The sequence below is a fragment of the Suncus etruscus genome, assembly GCF_024139225.1.
Source record: "Suncus etruscus isolate mSunEtr1 chromosome X unlocalized genomic scaffold, mSunEtr1.pri.cur SUPER_X_unloc_2, whole genome shotgun sequence".
Taxonomy (NCBI): domain Eukaryota; kingdom Metazoa; phylum Chordata; class Mammalia; order Eulipotyphla; family Soricidae; genus Suncus; species Suncus etruscus.
Genome location: NW_026060315.1, coordinates 1,981,094 through 2,000,495, shown reverse-complemented (window position 1 = coordinate 2,000,495; position 19,402 = coordinate 1,981,094).

Here is a 19,402-nt window from a genome sequence, read left to right as displayed (position 1 = left end):
TTGCAGAAAGTTTCCAAGAGTGATTCCTGAGTGCAAAGCCAGGAGTAACCCCTGAGCATCCTAAGCAAAAACACAACAAAAAAAGAATGGAAATATCAAGAAAAGGAAATTCTCAGATTCAGAGTTGGAAATTGGTGGTGGTGGGGAAGTTTATTGGAAAGCATAAAGGAAAGAAATAGGTTAATCTGGAAGGAATCTAGTTTATGACTAAATTCTATATGACTTGCGAGAGAGACAGACACAGAGACAGAGACACACAGAGATAGAGACAGACAAACACAGAGACAGACAGAGGTAGAGAAACTGTATCATAAACAACTTTATCTATGGGGGAAATGTGTTATAAACAACCTTTTAAATTAAATATTTAAATTTTTAATTTTTAAAATTCAAAATTTTTAAATTTTAATTTTAAAATTTTAATTTTTAATCAGATTTAAAATTAAATATATTAATTTTTAATTTTAATTAAAATTTATGGCGTGTTTGTGTTTAAGTAGAAAGAATGGGATTAATTGATTTTCTTGTCCATCGATCCAGTTTTTAACCTAAAAGGTAGGATCACTCAGTGGTCAGACTCTTCATCAACCCGGCTTTCGACCATTATTTTCAAGTCTCCAGAGACCCCCCAAGGCAGGGTTCGAACCATGATTTTGGGGAATTTTGTACGTACAAAAAAAAGCCCAGAAATGTTCAGACCTGTGTCAAATAGGTAAACCGGAGGCAGCTAAGACAGACACAACCTCTCAGAAGAGCGAGCAAGGGTAAACTGAGGCAACTTTCTTCAAGTCCTGACTCTAGAGTGAGGGAATTACTTCAGGACGTCCTTGGAGGACCCTTGGGGAATTTGGGTTGGGTGGTATGTGGAGGAATATCAACACAATCTCTCTCTGTCTCTCTCTCTCTCTGTGTGTCTCTATCTCTCAGTATCTCTGTCTCTATCTCTCTCGTTCTCAGGCCCAACTTTCTCTTAAAGAAATTTGGGGCTGACTTGGCGGTATTTTAACCCCATGTGAGTGTGTTCTCTGTTGATCGCCTCATTTTCAAAATATGCACCCCCCCAAAAAAAATCACATGAGATATGTCTCTATCTCTCAGTATCTCTGTTTCTCTCTCTCTCTCGTTCTCAGGCCCAACTTTCTTAAAGAAATTTGGGGCTGACTTGGCGGTATTTTAGTCCCATGTATGTGTGTTCTCTGTTGATCGCCTCATTTTCAAAATATGCAACCCCCCAAAAAATCACATGAGATATTCTGGAGATCAGGAATGGAGAAAAATGAAGTTGGTGGAAAGTGGCTTTTTGTGAAAAGTGGGTTTTGTGGATGTTTTGTGGACGGATAAATTTTGGTGGACCTATATTTTATGAATGCAATGAGTTTTGTGGATAAAGAGTCCCGTAAATGGCGAGTCTTGTAGAAAAGGAGTTTTGTGGACAGAGTTAGTGGACAATGAGTTTTGTAGACAATGGATTTTTTTTGTAGGCAGTGGATTTTTGTGTATATCATATTTGTGGAAAGTGAGTTTCGTGGACAGTGAATTTTGTGGAGAGTGAGTTTTGTGGACAGATAGATTTTGAGTTTTATGGGCATTATATCTTGTGGATGCAATGTGAGGGAAGGAAGGAAGGAAGGAAGGAAGGAAGGAAGGAAGGAAGGAAGGAAGGAAGGAAGGAAGGAAGGAAGGAAGGAAGGAAGGAAGGAAGGAAGGAGGTGAAGATGGAATGAAGGAAGGAGGGAATGAAGAGGAAAGGAAGAATAAAGTAAGGAAGTTAGGAAGGAAGTTAGGAAGGAAGGAAGGAAGGAAGGAAGGAAGGAAGGAAGGAAGGAAGGAAGGAAGGAAGGAAGGAAGGAAGGAAGGAAGGAAAAAAGGAATTTGGAAGGAAGGAGTCAGAGGGAAGCAGATAAGAACCCTGAACCCTAAATATCCTCCGTCATCCCAAAAGATATATGTATACACAGTTATAAATATATAAATTCTATTTATATATACATATTTAATAAATTTGAGTCATATATCTAATATTTTCACTTATACATTGAATTTTAAAAATACATAAGCATTTGTAATAACACTTAAATATCTATAAATTTATATACATTTATATTACATTACATATATGTTACATTACACATATGTTTATGTAATTTTAATATGTATCACATATTTACACACATGTATTCATATAATATATTTTCTATATTAGCATTTATATAATATATATTTATAATATATTTATAATTTATAATACACTTACATATGTTACTTAAAAAATTATATGCTATTTATATTATATTGTATATAAAATTATATATCATTATACATTATATATTAAATATGCATTTTATTAAAAGACATAACTTTATCCATAAACTTTAACATTTTCAGAGTTCTATATTTAAAAAACTCAAAAATATAGCATTAAAGGAGATCAGTAAATCGTATAATTTCCAGAGTTTGTTTTTCATCTGTCGTGGAATATTCGTGGCCTGTTTGGATCATAATAAACATAAAAACAGAACGCGGGAGCTCCTGTCCAAATATTAAAATTCCAAATAAATTGCTGCTCCCACGTCAGCCCTCTGGCTATTTCACACAGTTTCACGCTAATGGATTATTAATTATAATGTCCCCTGAATATGATGGCTTTTGTTTTTTATTTATTCATTTAGATGAGGATTATAAAACCCCTTAACATCTGGATGGATTTGATGAGAAAGAGAAGTTTTTTTCTCCGACCGTGTTCGGTGGAGGGAAGGAAGAGAGATAATTTGGAACTTCAATAATTAATCCAGGGTAAGAAGGTTCCAGAACAGAAAATTAATGGACAAATTTGACCTTTAATCAGAATCAATAATGATAAATATATACATATATATATATAAATTTAGATTTACATCTAAATGTATTTAAATACATTCTAAATTTTCTATTTATATCTAAAAATATATGCTATAATAAATATACAATGGATACAAGTTTATAATATATTTTTAATACAGCACAATTTTAAAAGAGAAATAACCTATTTTCTTCAAAATTTAATTTGGTCCAATATCAGAGATATTTCTGAGCTAACAGGGTCCAACCTCAGGCACGGTACAGGGTCCCCGGAGCACTGTAGGAGTGATTTCCCAGGTTGCAGAGCCAGGAGTAAGCCCTGAGCACCAAAACCAAAGATAGATAAATAAAATTTATAGCACAAATAAAAGTTTTTGTGGATTTTAGATTTTTCCAAATGCTCCAGAGGAAAATATGGAGTCTTCAAGAGGTGGAAATGAAACTTTTCATGTCTTCCTCTCATGATCTTTTTTTTTTATTCCTTTCTTGTTTTTCTCCTTTTTCTTTTCTTTCTTATTTCTTCTTATCTTGATTTTTTATTGAAACATCATGGTTCCAAGGTTGTTTATGATGCATGTCCCCCCCATACACACACACAGATAAAGTTGTTCAGGATAGTTATTTCCTTGTCTTCTTTTCCATTTCTTTTTCTCTTCTATTATTTTTGTCAATTTCTGTTTTCTTTTCTTGTTTCTTTCTTTTTCTTATTTTTTTGTTTATTTTATTTTTAATTTTTCTCGATTTTTCTTGTCTTGCTTTTATTTTGTCGTGTCTGTTCTTATCTTTTTTTCTCTTTTCATTTCTCCCCCTTTTTTCTTTTTCTTTTCATGAATTTTCATGTCTTCTTTTTATGTTTTTTTCTTTTCTATTTTTTTTTAGTTTTTCTTTTTTCTTTTCTTTTTCGTTTCTTCTTATCTTGTCTCACTTTTATCTGGTCTTTTCTCCTATTTTTTCTTTTTTTTGTCTTTCCTTTTTCTCTTGTCTTCCTTTATTTTATTCCTTTTTCTTTTTCTTTTCTTTTCTCTTCTCTTTTCTCTTCTCTTCTTTTTTTCTTTCCTTTGCAGCCACTCCTGCCTCTGCAGTCAGTAACCGCTTCTCGAAAATCTTCAGGGAATTTTTGGGATCAAACCTGAGTCACCCACATTCAAAGCAAATGCCTTCCCTGCTGTCCCATCAGTTCAGTCAAAGGTTGATATTTCCTTTTTCTTTTTTAAAGTTTGATATTTCTAAACAGAGGAAAAGGTCAGATCTAAGTCAGTTCTCTTCAAAGGGGACAGAAAAATCCAGGCCTGGCTTCAAAGGGCAGAAAGAAAAGGTAGGTTTTTTGGTTTTTTGTTTTGTTTTGTTTTTTGTTTGTTTGTTTTTGTTATTTTTTGTTTTTTGTTTGTTTGTTTTTGTTATTTTTTGTTTTTTGTTTGTTTTTGTTTTTTTTTTTTGGTTTTTGTTTTGGTTTGGTTTGGTTTTTGGGCCACACCCGGCGGTGCTCAGAGGTTACTTCTAGCTATCTGCTCAGAAATATCTTCTGGCAGGCACGGGGGACCCTATGGGACGACGATCTTGGGTCCTGGATCAGCTGCTTGCAAGGCAAAAGAAAAGGTAGATTTGTAAGACCATCCCCTGGACACTGAAAATGCCTGGAACCTGGTATATAAAAATAAATACACCCTGTTTGTGATTTCAGATCAGAGCAAACGTCGCCACTTAGGTGGATTGGTCTCCGAGCTATGACAAGTGACGCGTTTGAAATGCAAATAGGAGAAACCCGGAGAAGTTTCTTGATTCCTCTGAGCATTGTAAGATTTTTAATATTCAACATCTGTCTCAACTCCCAGCTGCTCGAGTGGCTCGCCTCCAAACCAGAGAGGCCTTGAGAGAGAGAGACAAGTGGATGAAATCTCAGAGTAGCGGAAGGGAAGTGTTGATTTTATTTTATTTTATTTATTTACTTTTATCACAGAATAAAGAGTGTCTGGCTTCTTCCTCTTCGACCGGCTCTTTTCTGGCCAAGCCACTCTAAATAAATTATAAATTTGAACTTCTGCCCCATTAGGTGGGAAATCATTAAAATAAGATGCTGTCTTTCTTTCTTTCTTTCTTTCTTTCTTTCTTTCTTTCTTTCTTTCTTTCTTTCTTTCTTTCTTTCTTTCTTTCTTTCTTTCTTTCTTTCTTTCTTTCTTTCTTTCTTTCTTTCTTTCTTTCTTTCTTCTTTCTGTCTCACTCTTTCTTCTCTCTTCTTTCTTTTCTCTGTATTTCTTTTTTCTCTTTCTTTCTTACTTCCTCTCTTCCTTCCTTCCCTTTTTCTTTCTTCCTTCCTTCCTTTCTCTTTCTTTTTCTTTCTGTCTCACTTTCTTCTTTCTCTTTTTCCTTTCTTTTCTCTCTATTTTCTTTTTCGCTCTTTTTTCTCTCTTCCTTCTTTCCTTCCTTCCATCCTTTCTTCCTTCTTTCTTCTTTCTTTCTGTCTCACTCTTCTTTCTCTTCTTTCTTTTCTCTGTATTTCTTTTTTCTTTCTCTTCCTTCCTCTCTTCCTTCCCTTTTTCTTCCTTCCTTTCTTTTTTCTTTCTTCCTTTCTCTCTTCCTTTCATTTTCTTTCTGTCCTCTCTTCCTTTCATTTTCTTTCTGTCTCACTTTCTTCTTTCTTTTTCCTTTCTTTTCTCTCTATTTCTTCTTTTTCGTTCTTTCTTTCTCTCTTCTTTCTTTCCTTCTTTCTTTCTTTCTGTCTCACTCTTTCTTCTTTTTCTTTTCTCTGTATTTCTTTTTTCTTTTTCTTCCTTCCTCTCTTCCTTCCTTCCCTTTTTCTTTCTTCCTTCCTTCCTCTCTTTTTCTTCATTCCTTCCTTTCTCTCTCCCTTTCTTTTTCTTTCTGTGTCACTTTCTTCTTTTTCCTTTCTTTTCTCTCTATTTCTTCATTTTCGTTCTTTCTTTCTTTTCCTTCCTTCCTTCCTTCCTTCCTTCCTTCCTTCCTTCCTTCCTTCCTTCCTTCCTTCCTTCCTTCCTTCCTTCCTTCCTTCCTTCTCTCCTTCCTCCCTCTCTTTCTCTCCCACCCCTTAGTCTCATCCCCTCAGGTCTCCCCGAGCACCAGCCAAACTGATCTCTGAGCACCGAACAAGAAGTGACCCCTGAGCACTGTAGGGTGTCGTCCAAAAAAAAATATTTTTTAAATATCAAGTTCTTTTATTTTCTAAAGGAATATAAACCAACTATATTCAGTTTCCTTTTTATCACCTCCAGGAGCGGAGGGAAAAAAAGCACCGACTTTTGGGGTTGATTGAAGCCAACCCCCAAAATCTATCATTATCGAAATATCATTGATAATAATAATAATGTCTCCCCTTATCACTTTTGATCATATCATTGATTAACAGGGAGCGATAAACCATTGGCCTGATTTCCTGAGGGTTTAGCTCGGCCCCTCGACCTTCCTTTTCATTTTCTCTCTTTAATTTTCATCAGTAGAGAAATTAAGCTTTATTTGATTTTATTTTAATTTCATTTCATTATCCTACTCTCCTATTGCATGCTTCACTCGGGAATTTTCTTACCATTCGTTCATGCTATTAATAGGCAGAAGATCATTTCGTTTAAAATTAAGAGAGTGCTGGGGCCGGCGAGGTGGCGCTAGAGGTAAGGTGTCTGCCTTGCAAGCGCTAGCCAAGGAAAGGACCACGGTTCGATCCCCCGGCGTCCCATATGGTCCCCCCAAGCCAGGGGCAATTTCTGAGCGTATAGCCAGGAGTGACCCCTGAGCATCTAACGGGTGTGGCCCGAAAAAACAAAAAAAAAAAAAAAATTAAGAGAGTGCTAATAAATTTATCGTGTTTATTTTATAAACTCGATGTACCGGAAGCTTTAATTAAATTATTGTGCCTTGTGTGTTTCTGTTGGATATTTTCAAGATCTGGGACACTGAGGTCCAAAAATAAGCCTTCGAATGAACTATTTTTTTATAAAAAAAAAATGTCTGTTTTTTTCCCCCAACGTATTCTTTTCCTCCTTTCTGGGCATGACTCAGAGAAAATAATCAGATTATTTTCATATTTTTATGGCAGTTACACAATGCTTGGGGATCACTTCCAGGAAAATTCGCCCCGTAAAATTTTGGTTTGTATTGTGTAAGCCCTGTAAAAGGAATGAGGATAACAACAACAACAACAACAACAATAATGATAATAATAAAAACAATAGCCAATGCCCCTCTCCTTTTAAAAAAACAGTAGGACCATATTGTGCAGTCATTTAGGACATTGTTCAGGGACTTCTTATCTCTTGGAATTTAAGAATGGAATATTTAAGAATTCTTAAATATATATATATATATATTTAATTTTTGTTTGGTTTTTGGGTCACCCAACAGTGCTCAGGGGTTCCTCCTGTCTCTACTCTCAGAAATCGCTCCTGCCAGGCTTGGGGGAACATATGGAATGCCAGGATTCGAACCACGGTCCTTCTGCTTGCAAGGCAAATGCCCTACCACCATGCTGTTTCTCCAGCCCCCTATATTTAATTCTTAATATGAATGTTTACTTTAGCTTCAACTGATCTTCAAATCTTGTATTTCTATCATCTATTCATCCATACATCCACCAATCAACCCATCCATTCATCCACCCATCAATTATCTATTGATATATCCATATATCCCATATTGATATATACATATATTCCATCATCTATTCATCCATTCACCCACCTACACGTCCATCTATCTACTCACCCACCCATTCATACATCCATCGACCCATCCATCAACCCACCCTTCCATCCATCTACCCATTCATCCATTCACCCACCACCCATCCACCCACCCAACCATCTACTGACCCATCCATCCATCCACTCACCCATCCATCCAACTATTCATCCATCCATAGACCAATCCACCAACCCACCCATCATCCCACCACCCATTCACCCACCCAACCATCCACTCACCCATCCATCATTTATTCACCCTCCCACCCACCCATTTATCCATCCATCTATCCATCCTTCTATCCACCCAGCCACCCACCTTTCATCTATCCATTCATCCACCCCCTAATATACACACATCCATTTCCATCTGCCCATTTGGCCACCAGCCCATACATTCACCCACCCACCAGTCCCTACACCCATCCATTTATCCACCTATCGACCCACTAACCCAATTGTCCAACCATTTATCTACCCATCTACACACACAAATCCATCCACTACCCACCCATCTATTTATCCATATTCTCAACGATCCATCCATCCATACATCAACCAACCCATCCACACACTTATCCGCCCATCCACCCACCCACTAGCCAACCCATCCATCAACAATCCACCCATCTAACTACCTATCCATCCACCCACCATTTATCCAACCATCTATCCACCCACCCATCCATCCACCCATTCACACATACATACATCCACTCACGCACCCATCCATCCACCCACCCACTTATTCATCCAACAACCATCTACTCACTCACCCACCCATTAATCCATCCACCCACCCATCCATCCATCCACCCACACATATATACATACATCAACTCACCCACCCATTCATCACACACCCATCATACATCCACCCACCCACCCATCCATCCATCCATCCATCCATCCATCCACCTGCCCATACATCCATCCATTTATCCACCCACTCATCCATCCACCCATTTATTCATCCACTCTTCCATCCACCCACCCACCCATCCACCCATCCATCCATCCATCTATCCACCCATTTATCCATCCATTCTTCCATCCGCCCACCCACCCATGCATTCATCCACGTACCCACCCAACCACCCATCCACCCACTCATCCATCCACCCATTTATCCATCCATTCTTCCATCCACCCACCCACCCAACCACCCATCCTTTCACACATCCACCTGCCCACCCATCCATCCATCCATCCACCCATCATCCATTCACCCATCCTTCCATCCATCCATCTATCCAAACCCCACTCTATTAAATATTAAATACATATTAAATAGGTATTAACTATTAAGGAGAAACCCTTAAATCCCAATTCCATCCAATCCCTGTCTCAGGAGACCAGAAAGGGAATGTCAGTCTTGCCTGAAAATTCACAATAATTAGAAAATAAATAAATAAATCAGAAAATCAGTCTTCAGTGAGAAGCGAGCTTGCCTCTTGGCTGTGAAGGTGAAAGTGGAGGGGAAAAAAGAAGTAAAACTGTGACAACTTGGGGGAGAAGTGACGCTTTTCCAGGGTGATGGGTACTGGAAGGAGGGAAAGGGGTGTGTGAGAAGCCAGCCCAACCAATCACGGTGCCTAAAATGGACCTAAAATGTAGGTGTTGTTTTGGGAAAGAAAATTGGGACCTTGATGGACATGACTGAAGGGGTGTGGGTTGTCTGGGTATCATAAATTAAAAAGATATATTTATTCACGCATAAAAACAAATCAGTAAAGTGTATTTTAATATTAAAATGATTTTAAAATATCGGGGCCGGGCGGTGGCGCTAAAGGTAAGGTGCCTGCCTTGCCTGCGCTAGCCTTGGATGGACCGCGGTTCGATCCCCCGATGTCCCATATGGTCCCCCAAGAAGCCAGGAGCAACTTCTGAGCACATAGCCAGGAGTAACCCCTGAGCGTCACAGGGTGTGGCCCAAAAACCAAAAAAAAAAAAAAAAAAAAAAAGATTTTAAAATATCAAACGTATATTTTAAAATGTATATATTTATATCCCTTTATTTTGTTTATAATCAATTTAAGGTATATTTTAAAATATAATATCTAGATTTTAACCTATTTATCTATTTAGTCTATTTTTAATCGATTTAAAATATATTTAAAATATTTAACGTATATTGGAAAATTAAATATATTTATTTTCAGTGATTTTGTGTATCATTGATTTAAAATATATCTTAAAATATAATGTCTTGGTTTTCATTTATTTTATTTATAATTCATTTAAAATTATTTTAAAATATCTTGATTTTCAATTATTTTATGTATAATGAATTAATATATTTTCAGATAAAATGTTTTTATTTTAATTTATTTTATGATTAAGTTAAAGTTATATTATTAATTTATTATATATTTATTATATGATTAATATAATTATAATTATATTATATATTATATAATATATAATATTATATAATTATTATATATTATATAATATATATTATATAATAAAATATATAATATGTAATATATATTATATATAATATATAAATAAATAATATATAAATAATATATATAATATATATAATATATAATAATTATATATTATATATTTATTATATGATTAAGTTAAAGTATATTTTAAAATGTAATATCTTGATTTTCATTTATTTTATTTATAATTATTTAAAATATATTTTAAAATATCTTTACTTTTATATGATCCATTTGAAATGCATTTCAAAATATCATATCTTTAATGTATTTTATTTCTAATACATTTAAATATATTTTAAACTGTTTTAAAAATAAGCATAAAATATCATGAAAATACATTTTAAAATAAAATAAATTTTAATCTTTTAAAATAAAATACTTTTGAAATAAATTTTTAAATAAAATAAAATATATATTTTATAATATATATATAAATAAAATAAAATAATATTTTAAAATAACATATTGAATATAAATATATTACAAAATAAAAATATTAAAAAAGAAGACCCAGAAATAAATTCTGAATTTTTTTAATCTCCTGGTTGTACCTTCTATCAGATCTTTTTCTGTATGTCTCTTTTACTTTTCTTTTTTCCTTCCTTCTTTTTTTTTCTTTTTCCTTTTTTTTCTTTACTTTCTTCCTTTCCTCTTTTTTATCCTTTCTTTCTTCCTCCTTTTGCCTTTTTCTTCATTTTTTCTTTTTTGTCTTTCTTCCTTCTTTCTATTTTCTTTTTCTTTACTTTCTTCCTTTCCTCTTTCCTTTACCCTTTTTTCTTCCTCCTTTTTTTCTGTTTTCCTTCCTTCTTTTTTCTCTTTTGTCTTTCTTCCTTCTTTTCTTTTTCTTTACTTTCTTCCTTTCCTCTTTCCTTTATCCTTTCTTTCTCCCTCCATCTTTCCTTTCTTCTTTTTCTTCCTTCTTCTTTCCTTCCTTCCTTCCTTTTTTCCTTCTCTCTTTTTTTCTCCTTCCTTCTTTCTTCTCTCTTCTTTCTTCCTTTTCTCTTCCTTCTTTCTTTTTTCTTGCCTTCTTTTCTTTCTATCTCTTTCTTTCTATCCCTTCCCCATTTACTCTCATTTTTTCTTCTCTCTGTTTCTTTCCCTCATTCTCTGTTAAGCTGTCTTTTTTTCTTTCCTCTTTCATTTTTTTAAACCTCTCTTTCTTGTCAAGTTATCACTTTGGTCCAAATGAGACTCTTGTAAAACACAGCGGAGAATTGTGAAAAAAAAAATGGTGAATCAGAGACAGTCTTGCTGAAAAATAGCAGAGACCTGATGATTACGTCTCTACCCACTTGTCTTTGTAAAATCCATTTTTCTTCCTAACAAGAAGAAGAAAGCGTGTCACAGAGCTCGGTTAATTAGTGTCATTGTGTCTCTTATTTTCTTGATTTTTGCCTGAATTTTAAAAGGCTCAGGAATCTTGGGAAGGGAGCTGGACGTGCTAGGAAAGTGTCAAAATTACTTCTAAAAAGCTCTTCCCGACTATGGTTGAAACTTTTTTAAAAAATACAGATTTTTAAGGACACTTTCTGGGCAGAAAAATTGTTTTAGAGCTTCAAGATATGTTATTATACTTAATATAAGAAATATATTTAATAAATATGTAAGGAAAGTTTCTTGGCAGAAGAATGACTTCAGAACCTTGATATATATCATTATTAATTTAATATTAATCTTATTACACATTAAATCATACAGTTTTATATGTTAATGGAAATAACATTATATTATATATGGAAGGAATATAGAATATATAAAGAATTATTTCAAGGCCCGGAGAGATAGCACAGTGGCGTTTGCCTTGCAAGCAGCTGATCCAGCACCAAAGGTGGTTGGTTCGAATCCCGGTGTCCCATATGGTCCCCCGTGCCTGCCAGGAGCTATTTCTGAGCAGATAGCCAGGAGTAACCCCTGAGCACCGCCGGGTGTGGCCCAAAAACAAAAACAAAACAAAACAAAAAGAATTATTTCAGAGCCTCTTTTATATAAGGAATATATAAAATAATATATAAGGTAGTTTTCTTTGCGGAAGAATTGTTTCAGGGCATATATATTACATTATAGAAACCAGGCCAGAGACATAGCATAGAGGTAAGGCGTTTGCCTTGCATGCAGAAGGAAGGTGGTTCGAATCCCGGCATCCCATAGGGTCCCCCGAGCCTGTCAGGAGCGATTTCTGAGCATAGAGCCATGAGTAAGCCCTGAGCCTTGCCAGGTGTGGCCCAATAAGCAATAAAAAATTTTTAAAAATCAAATTAAAATTACTTTATTTCATATAACTTGGTTGACAATATCCTTCCCATACGTAGATGTTTCTGGAATTCCATGTTTCACCACCGATCCTAGCAATAATGAAATATTCCCCACCCCAAATTTCTGCCCCCTTGGCTAGGCCCAAATTAATCTATTTTTAAAATGATTTTAACGTCATTAGATTTTTATTTTAATTGATTTTTTTTTATGCCTGGTTAGGTCTAAATGGTAATAGAAATTCTTCAGAGGATCTCAGTGATTAGAGATTTGAGAAGATGTGTGAACTAAGCTTTTTGCTTTCTTGAGGAAATGTTGATTTTTTTTAATTATTAAAAAAGGCAAAATGTCTTCTGGGGTGAGAAGGTGGAGTTTCCATGTGTCTGTCTATCTCTGCCTGTCTCTGTTTCTCTGTCTCTCTGTCTCTGTTTATGTTTGTCTTTGTCTCTCTGTTTCTCCCTATCTTTCCGGCATTCTATCTGTCTTTCCTTCTCCCTCTGTTTCTATCTCTGTGTTTCTGTCTTTCTGTATCTCTGTCTTTCTGTTTCTGTGTCTGTCTCTCTCTCTCTCTGCCTGTCTCTATGTCTCTGTTTCTGTCTATGTCTGTCTCTTTTTCTCTATATATATCTCTGTTTTTCTTTCTGTCTCTCTGTCTTTGTTTCCTCTGTCTCTCCTATCTGTCTCTCTTTCTCTGTCTTTCTATCTCTTTCTGTTTCTCTCTGACTCTGTCTCTATTTCTTTTAATCTCTCTGTCTCTCTGATTCTCTGACTGACTCTCTGTTTCTATCTATATCTCTCCATCTTTCTGTCTCTGTCTCTCTGTCTCTCTTTCTATCTCTTTTTGTTTCTCTCTGTCTCTGTTTCTTTCTCAATTTCTTTTCATCTCTCTGTCTCTGTCTCTCCATCTCTCTCTCTCTCTGTTTCTCTGGTCTGTTTCTGTTGCTCTGTCTTTCTCTGTTCCTGTGTTTGTCTCTGTTTCTCTCTGTCTCTTTGTTTCTCTGTCTTTCTGCTTCTCAGTCTCTCTGTCTCTTTTTATCTCTGTCTCTCTGCCTCTCGCTTCTCTCCATATCTCTCTGTCTATGTCTCTCTCTGTCACTGTCTCAGTTACTCTTTATCTCTCTGTTTTTGTCTCTCTGTCTCTCTGCCTGTCTGTTTCTCTATCTCTCGGTCTTTCTGTTTCGATGCCTGTCTCTCCCTGTTTCTGTCTCTCACTGTCTTTGTTTCCGTCTCTCTGTCTCCGTTTCTTTCTCTCTATGTCTCTGTTTCTCTCTATGTCTCTCTGTCTTTGTTTTCTCTGTCTCTGTTTCTCTTTCCATCTCTTTCTGTCTCTGTCTCTTTCTCTCTTTCTTTTTATCTCTCTGTCTCTCTGATTCTCTGTCTCTGTCTTTGTATCCTTCTATCTCTCCGTCTTTCTGTTTCTCTCTATCTCTCTTGTCTGTTTCTGTCTCTCTTTCTTTCTCTGTTTCTCTCTCACCTGTTTATCTCTTTCTCTCTATCTCTCCATCTCTCTGTCTCTTTCTTTGTTTCTCTCTATCTCTCTCTGTTTCTCTCTCTGTCTATGCCTGTTTTTTCTGTCCCCTAGATCTCTCAGTCTGTTTCTTTCTATCTCTGTGTCTCTCTATTTCTATCTCTCTGTCTCTATTTCTCTGTATCTCTGTCTCTTTCTTTGTTTCTCTCTATCTCTCTCTGTTTCTCTCTGTCTATGCCTGTTTCTTCTGTCCCCTAGATCTCTCAGTCTGTTTCTTTCTATCTCTGTGTCTCTCTATTTCTATCTCTCTGTCTCTATTTCTCTGTATCTCTGTCTTTTCATCTCCGTGTCTCTGTCTTTCCCTTTTTGCCTCTCTCCCTGGTTTTGTCTCTCTTTCTTTCTCTGTTTCTCTGTCTGTCTCTCTCTGTGTCTCTGTGTCTCTGTTTCCCTGTTTCTCTCTCTGTCTCTCCATACTAAATTCAGCTCTCTCTGTCTCTCCCTCTTTGCCTCTCTCCCTGGTTTTGTCTCTCTGTCTTTCTCTATTTCTCTGTCTGTCTCTCTCTGTGTCTCTTTATCTCTGTCTCCCTGTTTCTCTCTCTGTCTCTCCATACTGAATTCAGCACCATTAATTATAATGTCAAAGTCGTGGGCTAAAATTGACGTTTCTGACTTCAGACCCTGAAAAATGATCCCAGAAGCAAGAAATTTGTTATCAAAATTTTTCATCACATCAATACAGTTGTGATATCACAATCATGGCTCGTGATCACAATGGTTCTGAAAATAGTGTGTTATTTTCTATTGTATTGCATTATATCATATTATAGTGTATTGTATTATATTGCATTGTATTGTTTTCTATAAAATCATATCAAACCCTTTCATATTAAATTGAAAACTAAATAAATAGATAGGTAGATAGATAGATAGATAGATAGATAGATAGATAGATAGATAGATAGATAGATAGATAGATATTGACATCGTTGAAGGTCAGCCAAGTTTTCTGCCTTCCTTTGGACCCCAATGAATGGTGCTCAGGGCTGACTCCTGGCTCAGCGCTCAGAGATCTCAGTCCTGTGGGGTGCCCTGGATTGAACCTATAACTCAGCTGCTTGAAATGGTCTCAGATGTTGTTGTAATTTTTCCATTTCTCTTCCCATCTCCCATGGATTCGTCTGTCTTAACCCATGCCCATCACTGTTGTGAGGCCAATGATAAACATTTCCAATACCCGATTTCCAATTTTCTGGCAGGGAGAAGCAATCAATAAAACAGAAGGTGGAAGGTCAGGCTGGAAAAAAAATGATGGATCATGTTATTCTCCCACTGCAAAGCCTGCGAGCACCGAGGAATCATATATTCTTGTCTGAATAAGTGGGGAAAGGTTAAAAAAAAAAGGATAAAAAATGTAATTTATTCTCTTCTTAGCAGGCAGGATCTCTCAGTCAGGAGGCAGAGTGAATTCAGCTATTAACCCCCAAAAAAGGCCTTCCTCCTTTCTTCCTCTTTCTTATAAATTCTTATAAATCTCTTTTTTTATATGTAAAGACCCAGCTGGACTACTCTGGGCCTTCCTCAGCCTGGCTGTGTCAGTATTTGTTTAATAAAATATAAAGAAATAAGGGTAGTTCTGAATTTTTGCTCAAAATTATTTTGTTTATTTTTTATTGTATTGTATTTAGTATTCATTTATTATTGTAGCTAAATACTAAAATTATGGCTACACTCACAAGCACATCAAATCACTAGATATACAAGACCCCAGTCACCGCTGTGATGTTTTGTGTCAGGGCTGATCTAATCCCCAAGGAGAGAAGGTTAGAAATAGGGTTTGACTGAGGGAAAGGCAAAGTAGAGAAGCCGGGAGGACTTGTGGCCAGTTCCCTAGTCCAAGAGACAAAGAGACAGACAGAAAGACAGCCTGACAGACAGACAGACAAATAAATAGGTAGATAGATAGATAGATGATAGATAGATAGATAGATAGAGATTGATAGATGTCATTTGATATCATCTGATAGATGGTAAGTAGATAGATGATAGATGATAGATAGATAGATAGATAGATAGATAGATAGACAGACAGACAGACAGACAGACAAACTGACTTATGATGGACAGAGAGAAAGAGAGACAGGCAGATGTGTGGATAAATGGATGGATAGATAATGGATGGGTGGATAGACAGAGAGACAGATAGACATAGATGATAGGTAGATATAGACAGAAGACAGACAGATAGATGATAGATATATATATATATATAGATAGATAGATAGATAGATAGATAGATAGATAGATAGATAGATAGATAGATTGATAGATAGATAGATGATAGACAGACAGACAAACTGACTGATGGATGGAAAGACAGATGGATGGATAAATGGATGATGGATGGGTGGGTGGATGATAGATAGGTAGGTAGGTAGATAGATAGATAGATAGATAGATAGATAGATAGATAGATAAATGGATAGATAGGCAGACAAACTGACTGATGGATGGAAAGACAGATGGATGGATAAATGGATGATGGATGGGTGGGTGGATGATAGATAGGTAGGTAGGTAGATAGATAGATAGATAGATAGATAGATAGATAGATAGATAAATGGATAGATAGGCAGACAAACTGACTGATGGATGGAAAGACAGATGGATGGATAAATGGATGATGGATGGGTGGGTGGATGACAGATAGGTAGGTAGGTAGATAGATAGATAGATAGATAGGTAGGTAGAGAGATGGATAGGTAGATAGATGTGGGATACTGGGATTAGAACCACCGTCTTTCTACATGCAAGGCAAACACCTTACCTACATGCTATCTCTCCGGCCCCAAATTTTAAATAGATCTTTAAAATGAAGCCATGAGCTCTAAGGACTTGGCAGGGACATAGGTCACTACAAGGTCATAGGCAGTGATATTTGTCACTAAAGAATCATAGTCAGTGGTCACTAAAAGCTGATAGGCAGTGACATAGGTCTCTGCAAGGTCTTGGACCGTGCCATGGGTCACTACAAGGTCATAGGCAGTGACATAGGGTCACTGCAAAGTTACAGGAACATTACAAGGTCATATACTATGACAATAGATCAATATATGTTTATAGGCAGTGAAATGGGTTACTACAACATGGTAGGCAGTGGCATAGGGTCACTAAAAGGTCAAAATTATTGATATAGGTCACTACAGGTCATAGGCAGTGACATGGCCCAATACATGGTCATAGGCAGTGACTTAAGTCACCACAAGGTCAGAGGCAGTGACACGTGCCAATACAGGGTCAAAGTCATTGACATAGGTCACTACAGGATTACAAGGTCATAGGCATCAATATAAGTCACTACAAGGTCATAGGCAGTGAAATAGGTCACTTCAAGGTCATTGTCTGTGAGATAAGTCACTACAAGGTCAGAGGCAGTGACACATGTCAATACAGGGTCAAAATCAGTGACATAGGTAACTACAGGGTCAAAGTCAGTGAAGTAGGTCACTACAGGGTCATAGGCAGTGGCATAGGTCAATGCAAGGTCATAATGTTATAGGTAGCATCATGGATCACTTCAAGGTCATAGGAAGCAACATAGGTCACTACAAGGCCATAGGCAGTGGCTTAGGTCACTACAAGGTCATAGGCAGTGGCATAGGTCACTACATGGTCATAGGCAGTGATATAGGTCACTTCAAGGTCATTGGCAGTGACATAAGTCACTACAAGGTCAGAGGCATTGACACATGTCAATATAGGGTCAAAGTCAGTGAAATAGGTCACTACAGGGTCATAGGCAGTGGCATAGGTCAATGCAAGGTCATAATGTCATAGGTAGCATCATGGGTCACTTCAAGGTCATAGGAAGCAACATAGGTCACTACAAGGCCATAGGCAGTGGCTTAGGTCACTACAAGGTCATAGGTAGCAACATAGGTCACTACAAGGTCAAAAATGGTGACATAGATCACTACAGGGTCTTACGCAGTGACATAAGGTCATAAGGTCATAGGTCACCACAAGGTCATAGGCCGTTGCCTAGGCAGAGACATAGGCCATGACAAGGCGTTCCATCTGGGGAAATGATATCATAAAAGGCCAAGTTGACCTGATTTTACTCATTCCTGGTGAACAAAAAAAAAGATATGATTGATTACAAGGTAAAGTCCTGGTCTGTAAAATCCCATTAACTATGAGGAGGGGACAGGAAAAAGGTAAGAAAATCAGCTATATTTTTATGAAAGTTAACGATACAAGAAAATACAGAATTTTTCCTTTTTATTTTTAAATTATTCATTTATTTGATATAATTTTTATGTAAGAACTATGATTTCTCCTTTTTCACCGTCACTTTCTTGCATCTGTTCCACGCACTGACGACGCCTACACAAAAGTTGTGAAATGCCCAGATTATTTTGAGGAGGAAAAATAAAATTAGGAGAGTCTTTGAAAAGAGGGGAGGTTGGGGGCCGGGCGGTGGCGCTAAAGGTAAGGTGCCTGCCTTGCCTGCGCTAGCCTTGGACGGACCGCGGTTCGATCCCCCGGTGTCCCATATGGTCCCCCAAGCCAGGAGCAACTTCTGAGCACATAGCCAGGAGTAACCCCTGAGCGTTACCGGGTGTGACCCCCCCCCAAAAAAAAAAAACAGAAAAGAGGGGAGGAGATGGGATGGAGCGAATCCTACAGCAGTGAGAGGTCAGTTCACTGGAAAAAAGAATAATAATAAATAATAATAAAGAAAGAATAGAGAATAACTGAATAAATGAACAAAAATAAATAAAATTAAATTTTCAATAAATAAAAATAATAATAAAGAATAACTGAATAAATGAAATGCATGAAAAAATAAAATGGATTTTTTGATCAATATAAAAAATTGCAGCTCTTAATCAAGTTTCTCTGTCTCTCTCTGTATTTCTCTCTGTCTCAGTCTCTCTGCTGCTTTTTATGACCATAATGATATTCCAAAAATAATAATGAGGTAATAGTGACAGGAAATAAAATAATTTGAGTCTCATCATATAAAAATTGGAGTTTCATTCAACAGGCTGGTGGGGTAGACGGAGGATTAAACATTGATAAGATCTAAGCAAACTGTGCCAAAATATTTGAATATTGTTTTGGCTTTAATCTGTATTTGTTTATCATCACCAAGCCGCTGAAATTTCACCCTTATTTGAATGCCATGCGTTCTGTCAGCGCGTTTATGATTATTCCCGAATGAAGATGACAAATTTGGAAAACAGAATCAGAGGTAATAAAAAATAAACCGACACGAAAAGCTTTTCCTCAAACATGTCATTGACTGAAGCAAAAATATTTAGATCAAGTCAAAGTCACAGAGTTGTGAAAATGACATTCTAGGGTGCTCTGGGTTTTTTTATTTTTAATTTTCGCATGATTGTTTCTCTCTCTCTCTCTCTAGCTACAGCTCCCTTGAGAATAACTGAAAATGAACGTGAAGGATTGTTTAAGAGGATTTAACATGTGAGAAGCCCAAATATTTGCAGCGTGGGAGAGAGAGAGACAGAGAGAGAAAGAGAGAGATCATTCCCAGAATAATCATAGCAAAGTCAAAACTATAAAGTCTATATATATATAGGGATTAAAATGTTTTGGGGGGGAACCAAAGGAAGGCCAGAGATAATGGTTGTAATTGTGAGGGGCCTAAATTTCTCTATCATTTCCTTAGAATAGTCTCT